The sequence below is a fragment of the Jaculus jaculus genome, chromosome 9 (assembly GCF_020740685.1).
Source record: "Jaculus jaculus isolate mJacJac1 chromosome 9, mJacJac1.mat.Y.cur, whole genome shotgun sequence".
Lineage (NCBI taxonomy): Eukaryota > Metazoa > Chordata > Mammalia > Rodentia > Dipodidae > Jaculus > Jaculus jaculus.
Window position 1 is genome coordinate 1,938,821 of NC_059110.1, and position 26,968 is coordinate 1,965,788.

The window sequence follows — 26,968 nt, forward strand, 5'->3', positions numbered from 1 at the left end:
TGACTAAATTACGGCAGGTTTCTAGAAGGGAATTCCACGCAATCATTGAAGTAAATGAAATAGGCCCCATATGCGCTGACATGCACCCAGCTCCGAAGTGTGGAGCGCCCAGTGCTCTCAGGGATGGAAGTCACCCCCCGAGCACCAGGCAGAGCAGACGCTGCCCGCTTGGCTGTCACCCGTATGCCTCTTTATGTGCAGCATGGCGGGAAAGAAACGCACTAGCGCAACAGTCACGGTGCCTTCCTGAGCTTGGGGGTGGCCGGCTGTGGGGACACGCACACTTGCTCCTCCTTGCGTGTCCTTTGTTTCTGGAGAATTTTGTACCCTCTGCACGTGTCATGCAGCCAGTGAATTAACTAATTAAGAGACTGAGTGGAAAAAATTCAATCTATTTTACAAGGTTACTCTGAAATGCACAAATTCATGGAAAAAGTGCCCAGCACATTGAACCTATTCCGTAAATCATAGCTGCTATAAAATAATTGCTCATTTCATCTGTGTGAGCACTTTCGTGTGGATGCAGTTGCATGTGCACGTGTGGGTTTCCCAGTCAGCTTCTTGTTGCCGAGACAAAACGCCCAACTAGAAGCAGCTGGTGGAAGAAAAAGCGTTTGATTCAAGGGGCAGTGCTTTGTCAGGGAATGCATGGCAGAGCAGGGCAGAAAGCTGGAGGCACGTCTCACCAGTCAGGAAGAGAGAGAAATAACAAGTGGGACTGGATTACAAAACCCCAAGTCCCTTCCCAGTGACCCAAGTGAGGGTCCACCTCCTGAAGTTTCCACAGCCTTCCTGGAGGGCCACCAGTCGGAGACCAGGCTTTCAAGCACCACAGCCTATGAGGAAAATTTCACATTCAAGCCATGACCGTAAATGCATATGCAGGTGGAGGCCAGAAGACTTTCCTCTTAGGTGCTGTCCACAGTTTTGGAGATAGCATCTCTTATTGGCCAGGGCCTTCCCTACTAGGCCAGACTGGCTGGTGGGCAAGTTACTGGGATCTGCCTGTCTTGGCTTCCCAGGCCTTGGGATTACAAACACACAGCAGCAAAGCCAGATGCACAAAGCGGCCCATGGATCTGGAGTACAATTATGCAGCACCATGCCGGGGCCTGTTTTACATTGGTTCTTGGGCTCTAACTGAGATCACTGTGTGTATAAGGCAAGAACTTTACCCACTGAGCCATCACCTCAGCCTCATTGCCATCATTATTAAATAACAGAACAACTCTAGCTTGTGCAGATTAATTCCCAGACCCTCCCCTCCTTGGTGGCACTTATCAGTCCTGGTACCTGGTCTCCCCTCGGCAGGTGAGTCCCCAGCCTGCTCTGAAGAGCACAGTGGAGCAAAGGCAGCTCTGGACACCTGACAGCTTTTATCTGCAAGTGTTAGGATTTCAGTATCACTACTTGTTTACATTACTGTTGAAACAAGATCTTTCCTTTTCTTGTGTGTCTTTTGACCCTCATTAGAAAAAGCCTTCCAAAACCCCTGGGTCTCCATGGCCGTCGCAGGCATGGGCTAGGAGAGTGAAGGGCCCAGCTGACGCTGGGCGCTCTTCTGTTTGGGGTGTGCACATTCTGTCTGAAGATTCACCTCCACCTTGAGGTTTTCATGCGTCCTACATATACTCCCAAGCTGGCACAAACAGGCTGCCCGCTGATAGACGCTACATCGCTGGTGCATGGTGGATGGTGTCTTCTGCTTCACTTCGAGTTTCAAGATCTCAGACAGCATCGATACTTCCTCCCCCACGTTATGCAATACTCACATCTAAATTTAAGATTCAATCTGTTTAGGAAAAATGTCACACCCACACAAAAAATTAAAATGACTTTGTTCCACATTTAACACAGGTGAAATGAGCCTTTGACACCCACACAGCTGACCACACCGTGTTGAACTGCTGCCACCAAACTCAAAGAGGCCAGGCACCAGATGCGGCACCCTGCTCATGCATTGTCTCAGCCTTCACATTTGTGGAACCAGGCTTTCGTCCTCCTACCTGAAGTCTTGAAATGGGTTAAACATACAAAATCGTAGCATCTGACTTCTGTGTCCTTCCTGGCCCTCAGTGATATTTGCTGAGGTTTGGGGTCTGGTCCCCAGGGTGCATTCGTTCACTCACTCATTCTGGTAGAGGTTAGGGTTCACAATGAGAGGACCATGCCAGTCTCTGAGTTCCCCCTTCCACATCAGGATACAGAAATTGAGGTTTCAAAGAGTTATTCCTACCCCCTCCTTGTGAGTAGACCCAGGCTCCAGTCTGGGGTTCATCTTCTCTGATGGTAACCTGGTAACCCCCAAGCCTTTCTTTACCTGCACGGGAAGAAACAGCACCCCTCTGAGCTAACACCCGAGGACTCTCACGTATCAAAGTCCGCCACAGGAAGATAGGATGGCTCCAGCATATGTCCCGCCTCCATGTGAAATGGGCCAGACACCCCACAATGCCATTCAAGACCTTCCCTCCCCATTTCCCCAGAAGCCCTTAAGAACCCTCCCATGCCCACCCTTCAAAGCCCCCTCCTCTTCTTCTCTTTGCTCAGAGTCCCACCAGCACCCCATTTGGCAATAATTAATATTGTGGGCCCAAAAAGAAATGGTCTCTGTGCTTTTCTAAATTCTGAACCTCACAGACTGAGGCCATACCTTTGTGGGAATGGGCTTATTCATATCTCAGAGCAGGAATTTTAGGAAAACAGGGAGGATCAAGGAACCTGGAGAGTCAGAGATGGTTTGCGGTGCAGAGGGAGGGGAGCCAGGTACAAGCCTGCAAGCCAGAAGCGGAGGGGAAGAGAGAGAACGAGAGGTATGTATGGAGGGAGAGGCAGAGACAGACAGGAGAGCCACAGAGTGAATACAGTAAGGAAAGGAGCACCGCACCCTACTTCAGGAAAGAGGGCCAGAAAGAGAGAGAGAATGGCATCTGGCCTTTTATGCCCATGCATACAGGGTGTGGTGACTTTTCAGTGGAGGGAGGAGCCTTGTGGAGGTGTGAGCTAATGTTCAGGGAAGGAGCTAGGCTGGCTGTGAAATAGGGTGTTAGGGGTTCAGGAAAGTCCTTGGACCCCAAGCCCTGGGTTCTTCTTTGCATTTAACCAAAGAACTGGACAAATCAAACTGACAAGGATACTTATTAGATAATTATATTTATCGAGGGAAGCACAGAAACAAGGGAAGGAAAACAAATACACCCACGGGGTCTGAGAGCCCAAATGGTAAGCCCAGAAAAACCGTGAAAAGAAAGTTAGAGATGACAGGAAAATACCAAGAGCTCCTGCCGTGGAGGGAGAAGGCGTAGAGAGCCCATGTGGAAGTAGAGGTCAGGGGGTTCTCCCTCGTCCTGGCCCAGTCCAAGATGAGGGGAAACTCACCAGAACCTGGAGGTTCAGGGGAGGACAGGCAGCCCAGGGACAAGTTTGTTCCCATGCAAGCACGTATTTCAGACCTTACCATGGTGGGGTTCCCCTTCCAGCTCAGGTAAGCCAGAGAGAGAGCTGATTGGTCTGGGCTAGAGGCTGGCTTAGGACAAGGCCAGCCAAGTTCTGGCGTCTAAGTTTGACCAACCACAATGTCAGAATTCGCTTTGGATTCTAGAAAAAGAGACCTCCCTTCCAAGAAGGACTCAGATATGCAAAAACAGGTCTGGGGAACTAGAGATAAGAAGTCAGATGATCCTTAGATCTCTAGCAAGTGCAGACCATCCTGCCTTTTCACTTTCAGGGGGCACAGTCACCCTAACTGCCTGACAAAGCCACCTGACCCCTTCTCAGCTGGATCTTCTGTTAACTTTTGACCCTGTAGTAAGGGGAGACAGGGATGGGTAGGGAGCTCTGAGACTCTTAACAATTCTCTCCTCAGTTACTGAACATCACTACATAAGGGCTCAGGTACAAGGGATCCAAGGCAAACCCAGAAATAATCCCAGTGCTCCGTTCCCTTCACATGCCTCCTCTCTTTAGCCCTTTCAACCCTGTCTTTTTTGTGATAATCGTAAAAATTGCATGACTATTTTTAATGTGATCTTGAGTTCAAAATAAATAGTTATGAAGACCACATAAAAGTGAGGCTACTTCTGGAAGGAATGCTATGTCAAGCTTGAAAGATGGGCACCATTTACTTCAACGATGAAATCAGCGAGAGGCCTGATTCCATTGGCTTGCCACACATTTCTGTAACTGAGGAGTCAAATTCCAGTGCGGTGCTGCTGGGCTGGGAGCCTTTTAGCCTCCCCAGGAGGTAGGAGTCAGGCGTGCTGGGCCCTCAGGATGGCAGAGCGGTGGGGACCACGCACCAGGGTCAGTGGGACAGGTCACATAGGAGGCTCTTTTCTCTGGGCTTTGGGAAGGAAGGTGTCGTTCTTGTCAGCATTCCAAGGAGGATTCATTACTGAGCCTGCAAAAAAGCACATGAAAAGCTAAGGAAGGTGCTGGCTAGGATCCATGTTCAGAAGCCAGTTGCTGGCTTTACGGAACCCTGCCTGCAGGACTTAGAAATTGTTAACCCTGAAAATTGAGTGTGAGGCCACCTGTGGATTCGAAAGGGATTCTTTTTAATTTATTAAAACTAGACATAAAGAACACATTCTCATTTTTTTGGAATGAAGGATTGCCTGATTCTAGAATCACAAATAAAGATTATTATGAATATTATTGAAATTATTAAGACCTTTATTTATTTTTTTTAAAGTTTTATTTATTTATTTATTTGAGAGCGACAGACACAGAGAGAAAGACAGGTAGAGGGAGAGAGAGAGAATGGGCGCGCCAGGGCTTCCAGCCTCTGCAAACGAACTCCAGACGCGTGCACCCCCTTGTGCATCTGGCTAACGTGGGACCTGGGGAAGCGAGCCTCGAACTGGGGTCCTTAGGCTTCACAGGCAAGCGCTTAACCGCTACGCCATCTCTCCAGCCCTATTAAGACCTTTAACTAAAAAAAAAAAATAACAAAATTTAAGAGACCCCTAGATTCATAATCTCGGCAATATATTACACAAAACAAGATGTCATATAGCCAAGAAAACTCATTTTGGGTATATATAGAAACTTGATGCCAAGCCTGGGGCTGGGGAGGTGGTTCAGTGGGTACCAGCATGTGATAACCAAGCCTACAGACCTGAATTTCATTCCCAGCACCCACTTCAAAACATACCAGGTATGCCCACCCATGCCTATGACCCCAGTGCTCAAGAGGCATGGGGCTGAGACAGAGGGGTAACTGGATTCACTGGTCAGCCAGTCTTACCAAAAAAAAAAAAAAAAAGGCATAGCCTGAGCTCCAGGTTCGGTGAGAGGCTGTCCAGGGAAATAAGGTAGGCCAACAACAGAGCAGAACACCCAGGGAGTGCCTGGTCTTTGCACATATGCACACGGGGCATGCATGTCTGCACACACACGTGCATGCACCTCTCACCAAGCTTGTAGGTACCACTGCCCTGGCTGCTCTCGTAGGAATGGCCATGGCCTGTCCTTGCTCAGGAATCCTCTCAGGTGCAGAGGGCCTTGGCCGTGTCCTCTCCTCAGGCCAGTGATTAGGGTGGTAGCCAGTCCTCAAGTCCCCAGAGTCTCTTGCTGTTGACGTGCAACATGGCCTCGCTCTCCCCAGGAGCTCACAGTGAGAGCATCCCCATGGAGGGTCTGCTCTTTGGGGCGTTTCCTGGACCTTCAGTATTTGCCAGGAGGGGAACAGTGTCAGGTAAGAGCTCACAGGAAATGCAAGCTCTTGAACATGCCAGAAACAAGGTGGGGGGGGGGCCTGGGGCCAAAGCAGGGCTGGCTTCTTGAGGGAGTGGCCAGGAGACACACTAATGTGACAGGTCAGATGATGATAGAACATGCTGTCTCCCTGGCAAGACCAGTGGCGCGGGGCTCTGTCTTACATGGGCAGTATAGCTTCTTCGCCCTTCTTACATAAAGCCAGCTGCCATTTTTAGGCCTTTCCCACTTTCCTAAGCAGGTGCCACCTGGCTGGCTGGGTGCTGACAGCTCCTGCTCATACTCAGGACTTGTCAGCTTAAAAAGGATGCTTTATCCCATGAGACCAATCCCCGAAGTCGGTCCCTCAGGCTGCTAGAGAGCAGATGTCCAGATGCACCCTCTACCCATTCACAGTGTCTAATTAAGGTGTCCCAGAAAGGCCTGAACCTACTCCTAAGACAGGGGCCCACATAAGCAGAGGAGGATCTTAGCTCGCATGGGATGGCTTGTGAGAATGCTCCAGCAAGTGCACGAGGCTCCTTGGACCAATGCTTCTTTCCAGAAGGCCTCACCTAGCTGGGCACAAGCCTATAGGGCAGCCCCTTCCCCTTTGCAAGGGCTTAGTCAGGGTTATGCCAGCCCTCAGCATGAGCTTGGACTTAAAGATGAGCAGAAACAGAGGTACAAGCAAGGTGATCTGATGTTGCTGGTCACAGAGCTGAGCCCAGGGTTGTGGGGGTCCTAAACAGTTCTGGCCCTAAACAGCCATGATTACAGCAGGAGATCATCAGTTCCCAGGACTCTGACCCCTGGCAGAGGGCCTAGGGGAAAGGAAGTAGTGGGTAACAACCCGGAGGACTCATTTTGTTGGTCAGCTCGTGATGTGCGCCCTTTGGTAACTGTATAGGTGTGAAGCTGGGCTCCTCATCCTGGTTGCCTCATCCTCCCAGGCTTGCCCACCTGTCCTGCAATGGGAGGACAGTTCTAGAGTGCTGCTGGCCCTCTAAGGAGAATGGCCACTGTCTCCACTGTGGACTGTCCTTCCTCTCTCTGAAGCTTCTCAGGGCAACCAGCTGAGCAGAGAAGGACTCTACAAGAGCAGGGCTCCTCCTGCAACATGGTGCCCCTGGCATCAACCCTGGAAATCTAAAATTAATATGAGTTCCATAGGGTTCAAGAAAAAACTCTAAAAACATTTTTTTACAGACAGAGAAAGAGGGAGAGAGAAAGAGAAAGAGAATGGGTGTACCAGGGCCTCCAGCCACTGCAAACAAACTCCAGACGCATGTGCCCATTTGTGCATCTGGCTAACGTGGGTCCTGGGGAATCAAGCGTCAAACCGGGGTCCTTAGGCTTCATAGGCAAGCGCTTAACCACTAAGCCATCTCTCCAACCCCTAAAAACATTTTTCAAATATCATATTTATTGTCACGTTAGTAAGAAATATAGTACAAGTATGTGCATCTTAACACCTGAAGCATAAGGTACATATCACTTTACAATATAATCCACTGACAAGATTTAGCATACATTAAATGCTGTACACAAATGCACAAGATGAGGTGAATGACAAATGACAATGGGACTGCCTTATGTGTGTCTCAACCCTGTGACCTTAAAGTGCCCCAGTTGCTATAGGGTGAACACACATTTGAGTAAAATCTCGGCAGCTTTGGAAAATCATTTTCCAGGGTTCAGGGACCCCAGTGCCCACCTGTGCAGGGCTCCTCATGCCAACTATACTGACATCAGATGGTCAGAAAGGCCCTACACCAGAGCGAGGATATTTTGTCTGTGCTGGTTTTAGTTTTATTCTCTCTCTCTCTCTCTCTGATTTTTAAAAAAACTACTTTTCCCTAAAGTGGATGGAACTTATACATGGCTACAGGATACTAAGTGTCCCTCATACAGCAGATGTTTCCTATTCTAGGAGCACCTCTGGAGGTAGCATGGCTGGCTGGGGTAGGGCTTCCTGCTTCCCTGGGAAGATACTTGCTGCAAAAGCAGAGCCCTGGGCAGCACCTGCTCCAGGGGAGGTCTGGGCTTAACCCTGGAGGCTCACATCAGAGCAGCAAGTGGGTAGGCCATCCTCTTCCTATTCCCCATTGCCACAGAGGGGGACATGCAAGAAGTAACCTGTGGTGGTTTGAATCAGATGACCCCCATAAAGTTGTGTTCTGAATGCTTGGTCCTCAGCTAGTGGAAAATTGGGAAGTAGCGCCTTACTGGAGGAGGTGTGTGACTGGGCGTGGGCTTGGGGGTGACATGGCCACCTTCTTTGCTGGAGTCAGTTCACTCTCCTGCTGATGCAAGGAGAGACGTCCAGCCTCTGCCTGTGCCATGCTTTCATCTGCCATCGTGGAGCTTCTCCTGGAGACTGTAAGCCAAAATAAACACTTTCTCCCATCAGCTGCTTTTGGTCAAGTGTTTTGTCCTAGCAAGGCAAAGATGTGTTGCTACAACACAACTCCTGCACAATAAGTGACCAGACCACTGGCTGCTTAAAATTGATGCCCCACTCATGCCTGTGTATTGAAAGGATGTTTCCCCAATAAGCATTATGGGGTGACGTAGTCCTTCACTCCCTAGTCATAATCAAAAGAAATGCAGAGGTTGAGTGAAAGGATGTGGGGGCTGGTAGCAATCAAATCCATAACCAGCCCACAGGGAACCACACTGACTCAGGTCGTCACATGTGCCAGAAATTTCTATGGCCAGTGCTTGCTCCAATGCCTTTTACCCCAAGTTGCCTGCTCTGTGGTGCCTTAGACTTATTTATGACCCCCCACACACACACACACACACTCAAAGTGGGCCCAACAAGGGCTGGGTGGAGTGGAAGGCACCTCGCTTCTTTGGCTTTTCTAGGATAAGTTCACCTGGCTAGCTGAGGTATGCAAGGGCAATGTGGTCAAGGGCAGTGCTGGCCTGGGATAACCCTAGGGCTGCTCTCAGGGTGGACGTCTGGGAGAGTTCCACCTGACCTTTCAGCAGAGAGATGACATTGCTTGAGACCAGGGAGTGAGGGCTTAAAGCCCCTAGATCCACCGAGGAAGTCTGGGGGCCTTCCTGGCATGACAATTTTGATGTAATGAAAGACAGAGAGAGCAGCTGGATGTCTGGTTTTGTTTGGTCTTGCTTCCTTCTTGAGTGGGAAATGTGGTGTTTATCATTAGGAGCTGGAAGGGCGTTTCTGGCAGAGTGCGATCCATTTTTGTGTACCCATCCCTATGAGACTGGATACTTAACATCCCAAAGGGGGCTTATTTCCTGTCTGCAGGATCCCAATAACTGTGAGAACTCAAAGTCTACACCAGATGTCCCCAAATGTCCCTACACACAGCACTCACATGTCATACATACATGTACTCCACATGTTGTACAGATACATATACTCCACAAACACTGTGGTTATCTGTCACACATACATACTCATACCACTCACACTTCACACATGATATACACCAAAGAGAGAAAGAGAGAGAGAGACACTGCTGAGCCCAGGGTTTGGAGGCCAACCTTGGCAGCACATCAAGACCACTCATGACACGTGATTCAGTGGTGTGGAGGCAGAGGGGCAGTAAACGAGGCAGGACCGCACAGGACAGAGCCGCGTCATCACCCCACCCCCTCCCAGACCTCCTCTCTCAGTCACGACCCACCTCTGCAGGTGGAGCCCACCCCAGCATCTCTCCAAGGATCTGGGCTTTCTGTTACCAGCCTGAGCTCTTAGTTAGCTGCTTCCTCCCTGGGCTTGGGAGTGTCTGGGGCCTAGTGTGACCCTTTGGAAGGCACAGAAGAGGCTAAGAGGCCTTCAGTTACATGCCTGGCATCAGTATGGGGGAGCGCAAGACAAGGCAGCCCTCGCCCCTGCCTCACCTATGGGCTCTGGAGCTCAAAAGCAGTGGAGGAGTTGGGCTGGAGGAGAGCCTGCCTAGTAATGTGCCAGGCTCAGGAGTTGATCCTCCACACCACTAGCTCTTTGTTCCGCATTTGTGAGGGACTCTGTGGCCTTCATCTGTGAAATCCATGCAGTTCATCAGGGGTCGTCCCAAGAACTCCTCAGGTAAAAGTACCCTGTGTAGCACACTCTGTGACGGCTGGGGACCCCATCATGCAGCTGCCATGAGGGAGGTTAAGCAACACTAAATATATTAGCCCATTTCCTTATGCCCCCCCCCACTTTGTATGAAATCGCATAACTTGAATAGAAAGGTCTCTTTTTCCAGCCTCACAGATGCTAATAAGTTAATATTATTTTATAAACCGGACATTAACTGATAATATCAGTTACATTGTCTTATCGGTTTGATACCAATGGATTAGAAGTGAAAAGAAAGGCATGTGGTGAGACCACACATCAAGGAGCAGGTCCTACAGACATTCAAATCAAAACCCAAAGGATGCAGGCTTTCATATCTAAAAGCCAGAATGCCAACCTCCATAGCTCGCTTAATTAAGCCAGAACTTCCTTCTTTCTGATTCACGGGGTTATGGGAAGCCATGATTGGCCCATGCATATCCTGCTATGATCTCAGGAGGAGCCAGCCATTGTTAATAAGGCCAGAAGGCAGATATAAGGCAGTGTGGCTGTCCTTATATCTTTGTGGGCCTAGGGAAGGGAAGAGACCTTGGTAGGAACCTATGCTAACTACTTCCTGGCAATTGGTTGTTTGGTATGTGTGTGTATGTGTGTGTGTACACATGTGTGTAGGTGTTTGTGTGTGCAGGTGTGGGGGTGTTTGGAGGGGTATGCATATTAGTATGTGTGAACATGTGTACATGTAACTTTGGAACCAGAGGCGAGCCTCAGGTGGCATTGTTTAGGTATGACATCCTTCCCCCTTCATTCATTTGTTCCTTCCTTCCTTCCTTTCTTTTTTATAATACAAGGTCTCTCACTGGCTTGGAGCTTACCACTTAATCTAGGCTGACTACATGGTTACAGCCTGCCAATGCATCCTTAGCAGTGGGTTTACAAATAGGCCAGTCCACCTGGATTTCCCTATGTTTTCCTATCCTTTTCTTTCTTTTTTTAAATGAGGGGTTGTTATTATTACTATTATTATTGTTTCATGGGGCCTTTGTGCAGAGTCATGAGAGAGATGGATGCACCAGAGCCTCTTACTACTGCGAACAAATCCCCAGCACTTCTACGACCTTTTGTGCCCTGCTTATGTGAGTGGCTCGGAAGTGATCCTGGCTGTCAGGCTACGCAAGTAAGTGCCTTTAACCACTAAGCCATCTATCCAGTCCCTCCTGAGGGCTTTCTATTCAAGTTTTGGATTTGGTTTGCCGGTGTTTAGCTTTTGGTTTGGGGCTTTGGTTTTATATTTTTGCTTGCTTTTTATCTTTCTGGATTATTTCATTCTTTTCATATTTTGGTTTCTTTTCCACATTGTGACATAGGCCTGCACAGCATTGCTGAAATGTAGTCATTCCACACCAGCGGCTTGGAAGCCAGTTTTCTGGTTGGGATTTTCTGGATGTACTGGTGGGGGAAGGGGAGCCGGGCTTTCTGGACTTGGTGGAGGGGCTTTGGGCTTATGTGTGCCACATGTCATGGACTATGGGACAAAGCCTGGGATACCCTCATGCTGACCAATGGGAGTATTTACAAGGTGATCCTAGGCCAGGTAGGGTTGAGGTCAGTCCTCTGATGATGTGAGTTTGCCTTTAAGGATCCTCCCCGCACCCGCCACCACCCCTGTGTTGGGAGGGGCTCTCCACACACAGCCACAGGTCACACCTTACAAAGGACAAAACAGAGGAGGCCAGCACAAACTGATCTAGTGATGATGGTAACTGTTCTCTTGGAAAAAGAGACATGTTTGGTGTTTGGAATCACAAAAGCCAAAATTTAGACCCTCTGAAAGTCTTCCTTAGAAAGCAGGGAGGTGAAGGGAGGCTGCAACTGAGCCCAGCCCGAAAGGGCAAGAGCAAGCCGCCCTCCACGTGTCCTCTGGTACTCTCCTCACATTGCTCTGGGCTAGCTGAGAGCTCCTGCTTTTTCAAACAGATACTTACACTAAGAAGGTTTTAGTGAAAAGTCTTCATTAAGGTAGGAGAAAACAGAGGGGTTATAAAGCTAAAGGAGGAAGAGGAGGAGGAAGAGGAGCAGCAGCAATTTCCATCTTCCTGACATGATTACAAACTAAAACAATAAAACTATACATGTTTTAAGTATTTATTCATGTGCAAGGAGAGCAAGAAAGAGAAAATATAAGAGTGTGCCAGGGCCTCTAGCCACCACAAACAAACTCCAGACGCATGCACCACTTTGTTTTCCATGGCTTTACATGGGTACTAGGCAATCAAAGCTGGGTCCTTAGGCATTTCAGGCAAGCGCCTTAATCACTGACTCACAAATATGTATTTGGGCTGCACAATCATTCTAGTCATTTCTCCACCCCAAAACTATACATTTTGGCCAGGAGAAAATGTAAGATTTCAGATTGACTTAATTTCCATTTCTCAGGGTTCCTTTAAATGGTTCAACCTTTGTTCTCCATTGCCAGGATTAAGAAAAAAAAATCCATTTGTTTCATTTTTATTATTGCCTTTAAGTGAGCTCTAAGACGCTCCTCTGTAGACGCTATCTGAGCAGCCAGACCAGAGAGCACACTGGGCCAGGGTCCTGGGCTCCTTGAGGATACACGCTCGCCTCAAGGCAGCTTGTTCTGAGAAACCAAAGAAGACCTGCAGAGACCAACCCTCCAGCCTCTCAGTGCCTGTCTGTAATGCACTGTGATTCCTTTGGGACAGTTATGCATTCAACTGTTTGGAGTTTCCATTTGCTATTTAAGTCATAAAAATGCTCATTGTAGGGGCTGGAGAAATTGCTTAGTCGTTAAGGCACTTGCCTGCAAAGCCAAAGGACTCAGATTCAATTGACCAGAACAAGTGGCACATGTGTCTGGAGTTCGTTTGCAAGTGGCTGATGGCCCAGATGTGCCCATTCTCTCTCTCTCTTTCTCTCATAAATAAATAAAAATAAAAATAATTAAAAATGCTTATTATAAAATGAAAAAGTCTAGAATGTTATAAAGGATATGTAAATCATTTGCAATCACATGAACACCAAGAGATAACCAGTGCAGATATGGTTCCTCTGTCTACTTCATGACCAGCTTCTAGCATGTTAAACTAAACAAGTGGAATAGTGAATAAATGAAACTCAAATGTGCCTTCCTCCTTCATGGAAGTGGTAGGCTAGTCTGCTGGGGTTGTTGCTGTAGTCAGCTTCTCCTCCATCTGCCCGGCCTTTTCCCGACCTGGAAAGGAAGCCGCTCTGGTCACAGCTATGTTCGGAGTCATGGAGAAGGGCTCGGCATGTGTCCTCGCACTGCTGCATAGGGCGACTTAAGACAGGATTCAAGGGTGCGGCATACAGCCAGGGACAAGAGGCTGCACCCTCACCCCCTGTCCACTGCCAATCCTGCTGCATCCACGCTCCTCCTCACACCCTCGCTATTCCTTACACCTACTTTGGCCTCATCAATGTCCTGCTCCTCCTCATGCCTTCACGCCTTACAGCCTGCCTCTTCCTCATGACAGGCTCCCCTCCATACCCCTGCTTCTCCTCACACTGAATCCTCCTCACACCCTGACTCTCCCCCTCCTCACACTGAATCCTCCTCACACCCTGACTCTCCCCCTCCTCACACTTCTCCTCACACTGAATCCTCCTCACACCCTGACTCTCCCCCACTTCACACTTCTCCTCACACTGAATCCTCCTCACACCCTGACTCTCCCCTCCTCACACTTCTCCTCACACTGAAACCTCCTCACACCCTGACTCTCCCCCTCCTCACACTTCTCCTCACACTGAATCCTCCTCATACCCTAACTCTCCCCCTCCTCACACTTCTCCTCACACTGAATCCTCCTCACACCCTGACTCTCCCCCCCTCACAATTCCCCTCACACTGAAACCTCCTCACACCCTGACTCTCCCCCTCCTCACACTTCTCCTCACACTGAATCCTCCTCACACCCTGACTCTCCCCCTCCTCACACTTCTCCTCACACTGAATCCTCCTCACACCCTGACTCTCCCCCTCCTCACACTTCTCCTCACACTGAATCCTCCTCACACCCTGCCTCTCTCCCTCCTCACACTTCTCCTCACACTTCTCACACCCACTGCTCATCCTCAGTTGCCAGTGTGCTCAGAGGCACAGCCTCTGGCTTTGTCCTCTCTGCAACAATGTGATTGCTCTGTACACATTCCAGGACCGCTTGTTTTGTTTCACTTAGTAAGGGTCCTCTCTCCAGATCGCCTGAGAGATCGCTGAGTCATTGTAGGACTTGGAAAGAGTCACGAAACTCTGCCCCTGTGAATGAATGGTAATTTGAACTTTGGTTCAGAAAATAAAGATCCTTGTAATGTATCATTTTATGTGAATGTTCTTACTCCACAGGGTAGTCGTAAAAGTGGATGGGGAGCTGACTAGGACCGACATCCTAATCTCATGCACAGTGCACTGGAAGATTCTTTGCCAACTGTCCAGGCTGTTTGGGAAGGAGACAGGTGGGTACTCTCTTCTTTGGAGGCATCAAGACAGTTCGAAACCCCTCTAATAAAATGTTTATTCTGCCTCCTCTTCTGAGGTAGACTGACATATCACAGCTTCATCCCTTGACAGCGCAGACTCACCTTGGAAGGCCTGCCTGTGCCTCTGAGAGCAGCTGGAAGCAGAGGGCTGCTGGTTCGTGCTGTCCCCATGGCCACTTCTGTCCTGTTCCCCAGGGAGCACATGCTGTATTGGGTGAGGTGGGTGAAGGCATGATCTTCACAGATGCTTGGGGGATGAGAGGTCCAGGCGTCTGCCTACTGTGCATTTCCCGGGGCGGACACGTGGCCTGCACTGAGGCGTCGCTTAGTAACTTTGGATGCAGAGAAAACACACAGTATTTATTTCTAAAATTCAGCGGCTGCTTTGAAAAAGAAAGAATTTCCTCATGTGGAATAAGATCCCTCTGCTCACAGACTCTAAATATTTAACTAGGCTGGCCTTACATTCCTGTCAAAGGATAACCGACAATGTATTTATTTTCTTTTTTCTATTAAAAAAAAAAAAAACAGCTACAGAAATCTTAGCTGATTTTGTTTCCCTTCAAAGAGAAAAACAGCTTTGTGGGCAAACTTTGGGGCCAACTCTAAAAAAGGTCATAAACAGCACACCATGTTTCCTGACACACCCTGAACCCTGACCAGGCCCCTCTCTCCCTGTCATTGTTCAGTGCTGGCCTGGTTCCACAACTTCTCCAGGGTTCTTACTGCCTAAGTGGCCCCTGACCAGCCCTCATCTCCCTCCTACGATGCCTTGTCTCCTGCAACCCCAGTTGGCCAAGTTCCATAACTCTATATTTAATAAATACAAAAACAGCTACTGCCTCATAAGACAGTTCCAAACAACTCACCAGTGCATGGTGCCCACCTGGGAGCAATCGCTGAGAAGATCACAGTTATTCATACGATAATAAACACTTCACGTTTGTATTGAGTTTCATGCTTCAAAGGTCTGAGGGTGGGTTGTGCCTCTCAGGCTCCGCAGAGCCAGCTGGATGGGTGAGGCCAGACCTGTCTCCAGGGTGCCTGAACTACAGGGCAGGGAGAGGGTTATACTATAAGGACCGTGCCATGAAGAGGGCTGTACCCCAGAGGGGCTGAGCTACAGTGGTGGAAGCCTGACCCATGGAGAGCCAAGCCATGGAAAGTCTGAGCCATGGTGGGGGGATGGGTTGAGCCATGGGGGTGCTGAAACACGGGAGGACCCTGAGCCACTGGAGAACTGAGTCACGGGGAGTTGGAGCCATGGGGTGCTGAGACACGGAGGAGGGTGTGACATGGTGCTGAGCCAGGGGGACTCTTTCAAGTTAGTGAGACCACTTTGCTTGGGCTTCTCCTCCTTGGTGGCCCTGGTGACTGTGACAATCACAAAGACAGACCTGAGCACTCCTCCATGGGTCAAAGTCCTGACTCCCTGTAGCTCACCATATGAACACACTTTCTCCCGTCTTCATTGGTTCTTCCTTCCTTCCTTCCTTCCTTTCTTTTTCCATCTTTCCTTCCTTCTTTCTTTCCCTCTCTCTCTTTTTTGTTGTTTCTTTGATGTAGGGTCTTGCTATATCCCAGGATGACCTGAAACTCATTCTGTCATCTCAGGCTGGCCTTGAACTCACAGTAATCCTCCTACCTCTGCCTCCCGAGTGCTGGGATTAAAGAGGGGCGCCACCACGCACTGCTCCCGTGTCTTTGCAAGTGTCTTAGTTTATGAGCTTAGGAGAGAAAGACACTATCCATAATGCACCGTGGTACAGGGTAGCACTTCAACACAGCTAGTAGTTAGTAACCAGAAAAGGCACACTTGATGCTTTCTTTTTCCTCATATCATCTGCACTTCCCAGCCTAGATATTATAGTTAAAAGCAAACATTCTGAATCTCACATTGGATTCTGCCAGATTTTTTTCCATACCACCTTTATGGGTCTTGCATGTATCCTGGGGTCCCATGTGGCCCAATCCCTGATTTAAAATTACAATTAAAAAATTAAAAATTGTTGCTAGAAAATTTTCAGTGCCAGGGATGGGACACCTTCCAGTGAGTTGCTGGCCAGGGAGGTCCCTGATGCCCCCAAAACCTTATAGGCCATTGCCAAGGCCCTTGGTTTCCCACCAGGAATAGATGGTAAGACCCTATTGCTGAAAACTCCACATACTTGGGCTGCAAGGCCACTGAGAAATCCTGCTGGAACTGAGCTGATAACTTCCTCCATGTAGACCAGCTGACAGAAAGCTGGAAGAAGCCATTCTGCATGCAGTTCAATGGGAGAGAGAGAAATCACCAGTGAAGATACTCCACACTGGACACTGCAAGTCTTAAATTTTGCCAGCCAGACCAAATGAGCCAACTGATGCAATAGTGATACATCTGTTATGGGGGAAACCAACTGCCCTCTAACTGGACTGGAGGCCCGCTCCATGGGAGGGAATACATCCCTGATAGTGAAAACATAAAACAGGGGTATTTATGAGCCCTAGGGGTGTAACGTCTGCAGTTGTCTGGCTAAATGTATATACTATGCTTATCAAACTGCCCAGTAAGCACTTCTGTTAATGTTCATACCCTTATATTAATGCTACTCTCACTTTTGGTAGAGAATCTTCTCTTTTCAGATGGCAGTGACCTTGGGATGACTCAGAAGGTATCATGGTGATGGAAAGAAATGATCGCAGTGCTCAGTACTGCAGTATCTCTACCATATCTTCCAAGGCTTAGTGTCTAATGCGGAAGAGGTGGTGGAAAGAATTTAATAGCCAAAGGAAGGGTAGGACTCCATACAACATGCTCCCTCCAGACACAAAATGGCCTGGATATCCATGACTTCTCAGTGCCTGACACTACCTGCACAAGACTATCATAAGAGGAGGAAAAGATCATGACATCAAAATTAAAAGAGACTGATTGAGATTGGAAGGGGGTATGATGGAGAATGGAGTTTCAAAGGGGAAAGTGGGGGGAGGGAGGGTATTACCATGGGGTACTTTTTATAATCATGGAAGTTATTAATAAAAATTTGGAAGAAAAATAATTTACTCCCCCAGACTTAAAAACACATACTCATGTATATGTCATAGATGTGTGCTGCTTCAGAGAAGTTTCTTTTCTTTTCTTTTCTTTGTTGGTTTTTTTCAAGGTAGAGTCTCACTCTAGCCTAGGCTGACCTGGAATTCACTCTATAATCTCATGGTGGCCTCGAACTCACTGCGATCCTCCTACCTCTGCCTCCCAAGTGCTGGGATTAAAGGAGTGTGCCACTACGCCCAGCCAGAGAAGCTTCTTTTTGCACTGCATGGTTGTTAGTGCAGACTCCTACCAGGAGAATAAGTGAAGAATAAGTGGCTGTTGGGTACTCATCCATAAATGGAACATCTATATCACCTCCTCCAAGGCTCAGGGACTATCAAGGAGGAGGAGGCAGAAAGAAGGTAAGAGCGGGAGGAAGGGGGAGTGCTGTGGAATGCTGGCATGGCATTCGTGAAGTGACGGTATCTGTGGTTGCTTATACAAGATGGGGTGTCATTCCTCTCTGAGGAGTGATTGGCAGTTACTGGTTGCTAGGGGCAGGAGAGAGATGTGCTTATGGTCCTATAAATAACCTCCTCACCTGTGCTTACTTAAGCAACCCTAATTAAACTCATTGGGTCAAATAAACAACAACAAAGGACATCAAAGCAGAAGGAACGCTAACTGGGAAAATGAAGACTGTGATGGGGAAGAGAGAGAGTACTGAGGGGGTAAAATAATCAAAATACATTATACACGTGCATGAAATTGTCAGGTAAAAAATAGAAAACACACATTCTCTTTCATCTGTAGAATTCTCAAATTGGCAACTTTCTTTCCCTATCACTTTTCCTTGGAGGCTCACATTATGCAGCCTCCTGGCTTCAGGAGCTCATATCCTTCTAGTTGTTCTTGTCCACTGAGCCCAGCCACTCCAAGAAGGCTGCAGGGCCTGGCAGCCCCATTCCCCCAGCCTCCCTGCACCACACGAAAGAAGCATCAGAGAGACAGACACCAGAGCCGCAGTTGTCCTCTCGTCCTGATGGCTTCTCCCGTAGACAGTGCTCGCTTCTCTAGACTCTAAGAGCTCCCGGTCATGTTGACAGGTGAGAACAGCACTGAGAGGTAGGGTAAGGGGGTCCCTATGGGGAGAGGGGGTATAGCGGAGCTCAGGCCACTAACAAACCTGGAATCTAGTAGGTACTTGCAGTACCACCTCAGGCACGTTATTTACGTGAACCTTCGGCTTCTCATCCAGAAATTCAGATTACAGTGTGGAGAACTACAAAGTATTCTATTTAGAACTACTATAATTAGGTTCAGTCACTAAATAAGGTTAAGTGTAGCAAATGGTTAGCATCAAGTAAAGATCTGCTTCCTTTGGGAAAAGAAGCTGAAACTTGGGGATCCGGTTAAGCTTGCTACATGCAGAATGTGTATGCACTTCACAGGTCGCTGTGAGGGTCCTTTAAGCTTGCTTACATACAGAAAATGTCTTCACCTATCACAAATTTAAAAAAAGGCAAAGGGTACAAAATGACCTCATCTGTCCAGCTGAACTTCCAACAGGCAGAAGTGTCCCAAAATGGAACCCTCCCATGCATGTGGAAATGATGGTCCCACCTCTCACTGGTGAAATCCATCCCAGGGCCCATGGTTGGGGATCACACAGGAATAGCCAAATGACCTTCACACTCATCCCTGTCAGCCCTGAGATTCTACCAGACTGGACTCTTCTCAGCAGGACGGAAGTCTACAGTCTTGGAGTGCTGCGCCCTAGACCACTGCAGTGCCTTAGGAATTTACCAAATACCTCAAGGACCAGGAGGGAACAGATGTGTCATCCAGCTGCTTTTCCTGGCCTCATGAAGGTGCCCGTGGCTCTCAGCAGGAACGGCCACCATGTGGGAGCTCCCTCCACTTTGCGAGTCTCACAGACACTCCACTTTCCAATTCTCCAGTGGTCCCTCTCTGCCCTTCTGCAGCCAACTCTCACAAGTGAGCTGGGTCCGCAATTCCTGAGTCCACACTGAGAAGTGGCTGTGCAGCACCCTCTTATTGTCTGTGTCCCTTGGATTCCGATCAGGAAGTCTGGAGATGGCAGGATGCTGAGTCAAGAACAGGGTTCAGTTCTCAGCATGCCCATCATGAAAGACTCTAAAAAATAAAGCAGCATCTGGAATCAGCCCAGAAAACACTCCAATCCCTTCGACAGAGGCTGAAGTGCCCAGAAAACATTTTTCTCATGATGTACTTTGAAGTTAAAGTTTCATTTTTCTAATGTCTTTAAGATTGTATATACATACATACGTGTATGTACATATGATCATGTATTATGCACACACATGTGCACATGCCATGGCACGCCTGTGGAGAGCAGAGGACAGCCCTGAGTGGTGGTCCTTGCATTCCACTTTGAGGCAGAATCTTTCTGTTGTTCACTGCTGCACATACCAGTCTGGCTGGTCTTTGAACTTCTGGGATTCTCTGGTCTCCCCCCACACACCTTGCTGTGAAGGGCCCAGATTATAGAAACTCACTACTGCGTCTGGCTTTATGTGGGTTCTGGGGCTCTGGACATGGGTCCTGACATTTCTGCTGTAAGCACTTTATGCACTGAGCCATCTCCCCATCCTGAAATTAATTTTTTCAACAGAGAAATGTCTGCTTTGCACCCTGTGGCCAGCAATGCAATAGATCTGAAAAGAGATTCCCAGCTCTGATGTCTGCATTGGCTTTGGCTGCCTCTGCTCATAAGCTGCCTCAAGCCTTGGACTCCACTTGCATTTCACCTTCACCCACTCTGCTGAGGACACTGCCATTGGTCTACCTCACAAGTGAGGGGTCTAAGGCTGGGAGAGACAGAGTGTGGCACTCTGGAACAGAGGTATCCAGTGGGTCCAACCCTGGGAGCTGAATGGGATGCCCATACCACACCCCATCACCCACAGCCACCTAGCTAAGAGTTTGCGAGGCACAGGCCCATCAGTGGCCATGTCTCCACTGCTTCAGATGAGGGCATCCATTTCTATAAGTTGGTACAAACAACTAAGGAACACAGATGCCAGCCAGAGCAAGACTTGGGTCCAGAAGAATCCAGGCATCAGACTTCCTGGTGAAGACTCAGGACTCACCATTGATGGCAAGTTCCCTTGTTCTTTTGTCACCTGCCAAGTGTCATCAGTATCACCTAATAGAGACTGTGTGGGGAAAGTAAGGTGACGCACAGTTGGTTTAAAACATGCCTGGTCTGGGTTCCACTCCATGACATCAGATGTGAGCAGTGTTTCCATCTCGTTTTAGGTTCAAGGAGTGTGTATTTTCTGCTCCCAAATGTAAACTTCAGAATAAGAAATTTATGTCATCATTGAAGCCATTCCTGAGGAGGGCACACAGGAGTTACTAGGAGCGGAGCCATGTGAGCTGAGATGGGCAGGGCAGAGCCCTGGCACGGAGAGCTACCCACCCATAGTGAGGGCACCCTGTCAGCACTGGGTGGCTTCAAGCATTGTGGTTTCTGATTGTCTCGGGGAAGCTTCTGACTGAGGTAATAAGTTGAAATGAGTCCATTGACTTGAACTTCATCCATAAACACGAGGGATGATGAATTAATGTGCAGAGAGGTAAAATGCAAGCCACATGGGAAACCACAAGGGCTGATACACCGTCGTAGTGGAAAAACCCAGAATCAAGAACGAGGCCATTCAGACAATGGCAGTCTCCATCAGGATGAAAGACAATGCAGAGATGAAATGAACATTTGCTGTCTGAGCATCCTTGGTGCCAGGGCCACGGGGTCATAGCCATGACAGTTGGCATTGTCATCTTAACACCAGAGAGGTACAACCTATTCATCTGCCACATGTTTTTTACCCAGATACACGTGCCCTCTGGAGCCCATTCAGTCGTTCATCCATTCACTTACTCAGCTGCTCATCTGCTAACTCATCCATTCACACACTCACTTGTTCATTCACTCAACTTGATCTTCTATTCATTCATCTACTCTCTCCCTCATTCATTAACTCACTACATCATTAGTTATTCAATCTCTCATTAACTGACTCATCCATTCAGTCTCACCTATCCACCTGTCCATTCACTCACTCATCCATCCGTCATCACTTCTTCACTCATCCACTCATTCACTCACCCATTCATCCACGCTCCCCCTCATTTATTAACTCATGACACCATGAGTTATTCACTCACCCACTCGGTCATCCATTCACTCCCGATCATTCATTAATGGATTCATCTATTCACTCACTCACTCACTCACTCCTTCAGTCATTTATCCAGTCACTTATCTATTCACACACTCTCTCACTCATTCACAGCTCACCATGCAGTCACTCTCTCATTAACTGGTTCATCCATTCACTCGTATGTTCATTCGTTCACATGTTCTTTTAGCAGCTTTTCCCCAGGCTTCCTCTGGGCACCAGCATCACCCCAGAGCTGCTTTGTCCTATTGAGATCATCAAATGTAATGGCTCCAGGTCACAGAGATGACATATTTCATGCAACAAAAAAAGTGTCATCATTTCTGTGCCTATGGCCATCTGTGAGCACAATGTCTTCTATTTCTAAAAGTCTGCTTTCCTCCAGCAGGAGATGGAGCCCCAGACCAGGCTCATGTGGACTGAAAGGTTCCTAGGGCCTAAGAATCCAGACTTAGAGAACTAGGAAGGCCCCTGGAATCTGCCAGAGGCCTGGGGGGATAGGAAGGAAGGTGGAGGAGCAGAGGGAAGCTCAGTTGCAATTGTGGCCTCAGTGGAGGCCTCAGAGCTGAGTCTGTCATTCTTGGTGAATCAGTCATAGACCCAGCCCTCAGGGAGGGATGTGACATGGGCAGAGCAGTTCTCAGCCAGGACTGTGGAGTCCTACCTGAGCTGGTGCTTAAAACTCCTTCCCCCTGGGCTCTGCCCAGCCACCTCCACCCACAACCACTGCCCACTACAAATGCAAACCTGAGAAGTATCAAGGCCTCCTAGACACCGACCACCAGGCCAAGGGATGCCAACATGGAGAGGAGCTAAGCCTTGAACTTCTCCCTCAAGCCTGACCTTAGTACATAGGGTTCTAATGTATTGCAAGAAGCCAACATTCTCTAAGGGATGTGCCAAACTTCTGGATGCCAGGCCAGAGCCCTGTAGGCGAGGTCCTTCAGTGGACATGGTGTGTCCAGTGAGTAAGCAGGGTATTTGGCAAGTGAGGATTCAAGTCCAGCTTGAATGGGGTGAGACCCGCCATAACTGGGTACAAGAGGTGCCAAGGTCAGGTGTAGATATGAGGAACCAAATGGAAGAGGAAAGTCTGTAGGTGGATGGCATGCCATTCAAACAAGGGGAAGCAAACATCTTCTATAAGGAGCCAGGTCATCGTTCATTTCCATCTTGCCAGCCTCCCTGTCACAGCACCTATGCTACTGCAGTGGGAAACCCCACAGACTACGTGAGGAATGAGTGCAGTTGTGCTGATAAAACTTTATGTACAAAACAGACTGAAGTGGGCTCAAGGGTAGAGCTGGCTGACTCCTTTTCTAAAAGTAACACGAAGAAGAGCTGTTCACAAAAGCTGGCTGATCTTACGACTTCTTTGCCAGCCTTCAGAACGTACTGGATAGTTCTTAAGTCAAGATTTGTCAGGTGGAAGTGCTTCACGAAGCTCACATGTCCTTGGTGTTCCTTGAACACAAGCGGTGTGCACACACGTGGGCCACACAAAAGGTTCCACCAAACACTGCCACTTCTTCACACACAAGAAAATCCTTTCTCCTACATTTTTTAGTGTGACACAGAGGAGAAGGGAATGATTCCTGGGGAGAGTCACAGGTAAGGGCCACACTGCATTCAGCTCCTGGGAGGAGAGGCGTCATAGCCAGCCCTGGGCTTGGAATACTGGTTCAGTCCTTGCCCCACAGTGGCGGGGAAGAGTGGAGCTTTCCCATCCTCGAGCCTTTCAACTCAGTGGCCTGGGTGCTCAGAAGAGCACCTGGCAGTCAAGATCTCCTATGGGGGAGCTGCTGGGCTTCTGGTCAGTCCCCAGGGAGGGCAGCATGGTCAACAGCACCAGACCAGGCATGCAGGAGGGGTTGGGGGCACAGGCGGAAGAGAACAGCTCACCTTCAATAGCAGTCATATGAAGGTAGGTGTGTAATGACCACTTGTGAATAACAATGGCCACATTTGGTCTTTTTTTTTTTAGCTTATAATTTTAGCTTCATAATTCATGTAGAGGGTGAGTCATCCAATGGGACTTTGCTCTTCCAATTTTTTGATGACTGGGAAATGAAATGATTAAAAGCTTTCCACCACCAACCAGAGTCCATTAGGTCTTGGCATATGCACACCCATGTGCCATGTGGCTACACCCAGTCATAGAAGATGGAGAAGAATGTTAGCTTCATATATGACGTGGAATGTGCATGAGCCATCCACCCACACTGGCTGTGACCACTGTGGCCATAGCCTAGGAGAGAAATCTCAGACACGGTGACCCTTTCTCTCCTCCAGCCTTCTTCTGGGAAGACACTCAGACTTGAGGTAGATGGCATTCTGGTCTGCTTCAAGTGTAGCTCCAGTGCTTGTGAGCCACATTCCAGAAACTAAAAGGTGTAGCTCCCTGCCTATAGGGAGGGCATGGGCTCACTGAAGAGTCCAAAGATGAGGAAAAATAAGACTCCATCTAGGGAGGGAAAATTGGGGCAGTGTCACTGTGTCATGGACCCAGAGGCAGATGGGCAGAGCAAGGAAACAGACAGGCCACTTCTACAACTCAGTGGAGCCACGAAAACTCTTTGATGCTCATGGAGGTCTATGCATGATGGGATGGAGGGCTCGGCCAAGTGGGTGTCATCTGAGCTGAGCCCTGAGAACTGTGCAAAACTTTCCAGGTGTCGTCAGAAGGAGGTGTGTTCCAGGGAGAGGGGCTGGGACAGGAAAAGGCTCTGAACAGGATCATACAGACCACATTTGGGGGCACACAGCATAAGGAAATCTGGGCAAGAGCCTAAGAATGAAAGCCCAGGCCAAGTCCCACCAAGGCTCCAAATGCCCTGACTAGTGTTCGGATGTGGCCTTGGGAGGAACGTGGAATTGTTGAGGCATTTTAAGGAGGAAGTGTTAAAGACTGCAGGATCGAGTGTGTGTGTTGAAAGGAAATCTCCATCTTTGGGATAAAGGGAAAATTTGTCTTGGGCCTGAGACCCTGGCAGTCTCAGCTCTGTATAGCCCACAATGTTGGCACTCATCACCTGGTGCACCTTCTCTGGGTTCAACCCAGGAGTCTGCCCAACCTCAGGTTCACACCTGCTATTGCCCAGGTGCTTGGTGTGGCTTCCTATGAAGAGCACCAACCAGGACTTCCTACCCTGTCACTCCCAGCACAGCCCTGGGTGCCTCACACTCACTGGCAGCACTTTTGCTGGGTGTCACAAGCACAGCCCAGCTTTCACGCACTCAGTCCCCACATCCCTTCCTGGCCACATACCACAACTGTGGTCTAACTGTGCAATGACTGCGCAATGACTTTCTTCCTAGTCACATGCCGCTGGATGGGGTGGGGTCGTCTGCGCGGACAGGAGGAGCGCTCACGGCTTATAGCTGAGTGAGCTGAGTGACTTTGGACGTGGGCCGAGGGGTAAAGGCAAACAGCTCCCAGGATCTGAGTGGAGAAGAGGGAAAGGACGTGGCCATTGAAATAAAGTTGGTTGTTGATGGCGGGAGAACAAGAAGTGGTATCAAGACTGGCCACTTAGGGGGTGATGACTTAATGCCACTAGCAGAGACACCAGCCAGAACTCACTATAGTAGATCAAGTCCAGAGGCAGATGTGTATGTGATATGGCTTGTGCCCTCTGCTGTGCACACTGGGCCCAACAGCCATTCCAGGAGGTGCTCCTGCCATGAGGCAAGCTCTGATTAAGGCTGAGGTTGTTTCTGAGACACTAATAAGCAACATCGAGGCTGGTGGCAGAGTCTTGCATCCTTGTCCCGGCTGACAGCCACCCAAGTCTTGTGTGATAGGTGCTCATAGCCACCATCTGGCTAAGACACATGGAATGGACAAAGAGAGTAGTGATGCAGCCTGCTGTGGCTGAGTCCTGGGTCTGTGCCCGGGAAGGTGGAGGCCCAGCTCCCCAGCCATGGTTGAGCACCGAGGCCCTGCATTTGCCTGGTGCAACAACTGGCATCTTCAGTACCTGCAGGAGCTGCCTCGGGGCTGGACAATGTGCGTGGATCACCAAGGCTGACCAGCTGGCAGGAGGCTATGGGTCCTCCTGCTGTGGGGTGCTCATGGGAGGACAGCCTGACAGGCTGGACTCCTACTCTCAGCTTCCAGAAATAACCATCAGAGCTGCTGTTGGTTCCCAGCAGTCACTGTGAGAGAAGCAGGACTGTCCCGGCGGCATGTGAGTGGTCACCTATGAGGCCTTTACTAAGTGCCAAGTGCATGCCCAGAATGTCACACAGCCGAGCTGCTCAGTCCTCGCCTGTGTGTGCTCACTCAGGCTTACTCATTCTGCGGCTGGGAGCCGATGCTGTATGGCATGAGTACTTTTCCACATGGAATGTGGAGATGCAGCCACACCAGGTAGGCAATGGGTCCATAGCCAGGCCCACCTACCTCAAAGAGAGCAAGCACACCCATTGTGGTGTGGAATAGACTCAAGGCCAGTAGCCCAGACCTCAATCTAGATGAAGTGTGAAAACGCTGAAGAACTCTTGCCTCCTCTATGACACTCGCTCTCCTTCGCCTCCTCAACCACCAATGTCTGCCTCATGGCACAGGACTAAGCACAGTTTATGGGAACTTTCTCAAAAGTACATGAGCCCTGGGGCCTACCATCCTGTGCACAGATGCCCTGAAGTGTGCATGCTCAAACCCTGATTTCTTCAGAGGCCTCACTACTAAGTGCCTCTAGGAGGGATCTGAAACAGCCATCTGTGCTAGTTCCCCTCAGTGAGGCCAAGGTGTCTCTTCCTAAAGTTGGACAGAGCATATATGGCTGGCCAAGGAAGCTGTAACGTTGGAGCCTGCTCCATGCTTGTCTCCGAGCCTCACTTGTGAGACGTGAATAGCTCCTTTCAGTGTGAGGAGGAGGAAAGAAACACCTTGATGGTTCCTTTTGGGTCCTGGCTACCGGGAGCACCTAGTTTGAGGGAGGTCTTTATCTAACAGTGGTCACCAAATGCTACCCTTGCGCCACCTGACAAGGTGCTGGGAACATGACAAGAAATACTTCCCCCCGCCCCCATGAAGGCTGGCAAGAGCTCAGGCATGTGTGCATGGGGAGGCAGGGCTCTGCAGGCTGGTTCTGCAGAGGAGTGGCTATCACCAACAGACCAGTACCTGCTGCTAACAAAGGAGCCTGACCCCAAAAAGGCACCTTGGCTTCGAGGGAGGAAGCAGGCGGACAAGCGAGGGATGTTCATCGCAACTCATGACAGTTGAGCCTGAGCTCATCATCAGGGAGAGAACTTTCCAGAAGCAATGAGCCAAGTAAACAAAGGCAGAGACTGGAATGTTCAGAAGCATGTCTTGGTGGGCCTGGCTGAGAAGGATGTAAAGGAAAAGTGAATAGAGGAGCAACCTGGGGTTCATGCTGGGCTTCCCCAGTGTCAGAGGGGAGATGCTGAGGGGCCTAGAGAGAAAGCCTGCAGCCACCTGCACCAGGATCCTGATGA

The 26,968-nt window shown here is 49.1% G+C and overlaps 1 long non-coding RNA gene across 1 annotated transcript; it reads right to left on the reverse strand.

Annotated features, from left to right (window-relative positions):
- Positions 1-3,137: 3,137 nt before the first annotated feature.
- Positions 3,138-14,523, reverse strand: LOC123463576. The gene is made up of 2 exons (XR_006638990.1): positions 14,363-14,523; positions 3,138-4,399 (listed from the first exon to the last, which is right to left on the reverse strand). It is a non-coding gene; the product is annotated as an uncharacterized LOC123463576 (long non-coding RNA).
- Positions 14,524-26,968: the final 12,445 nt, after the last annotated feature.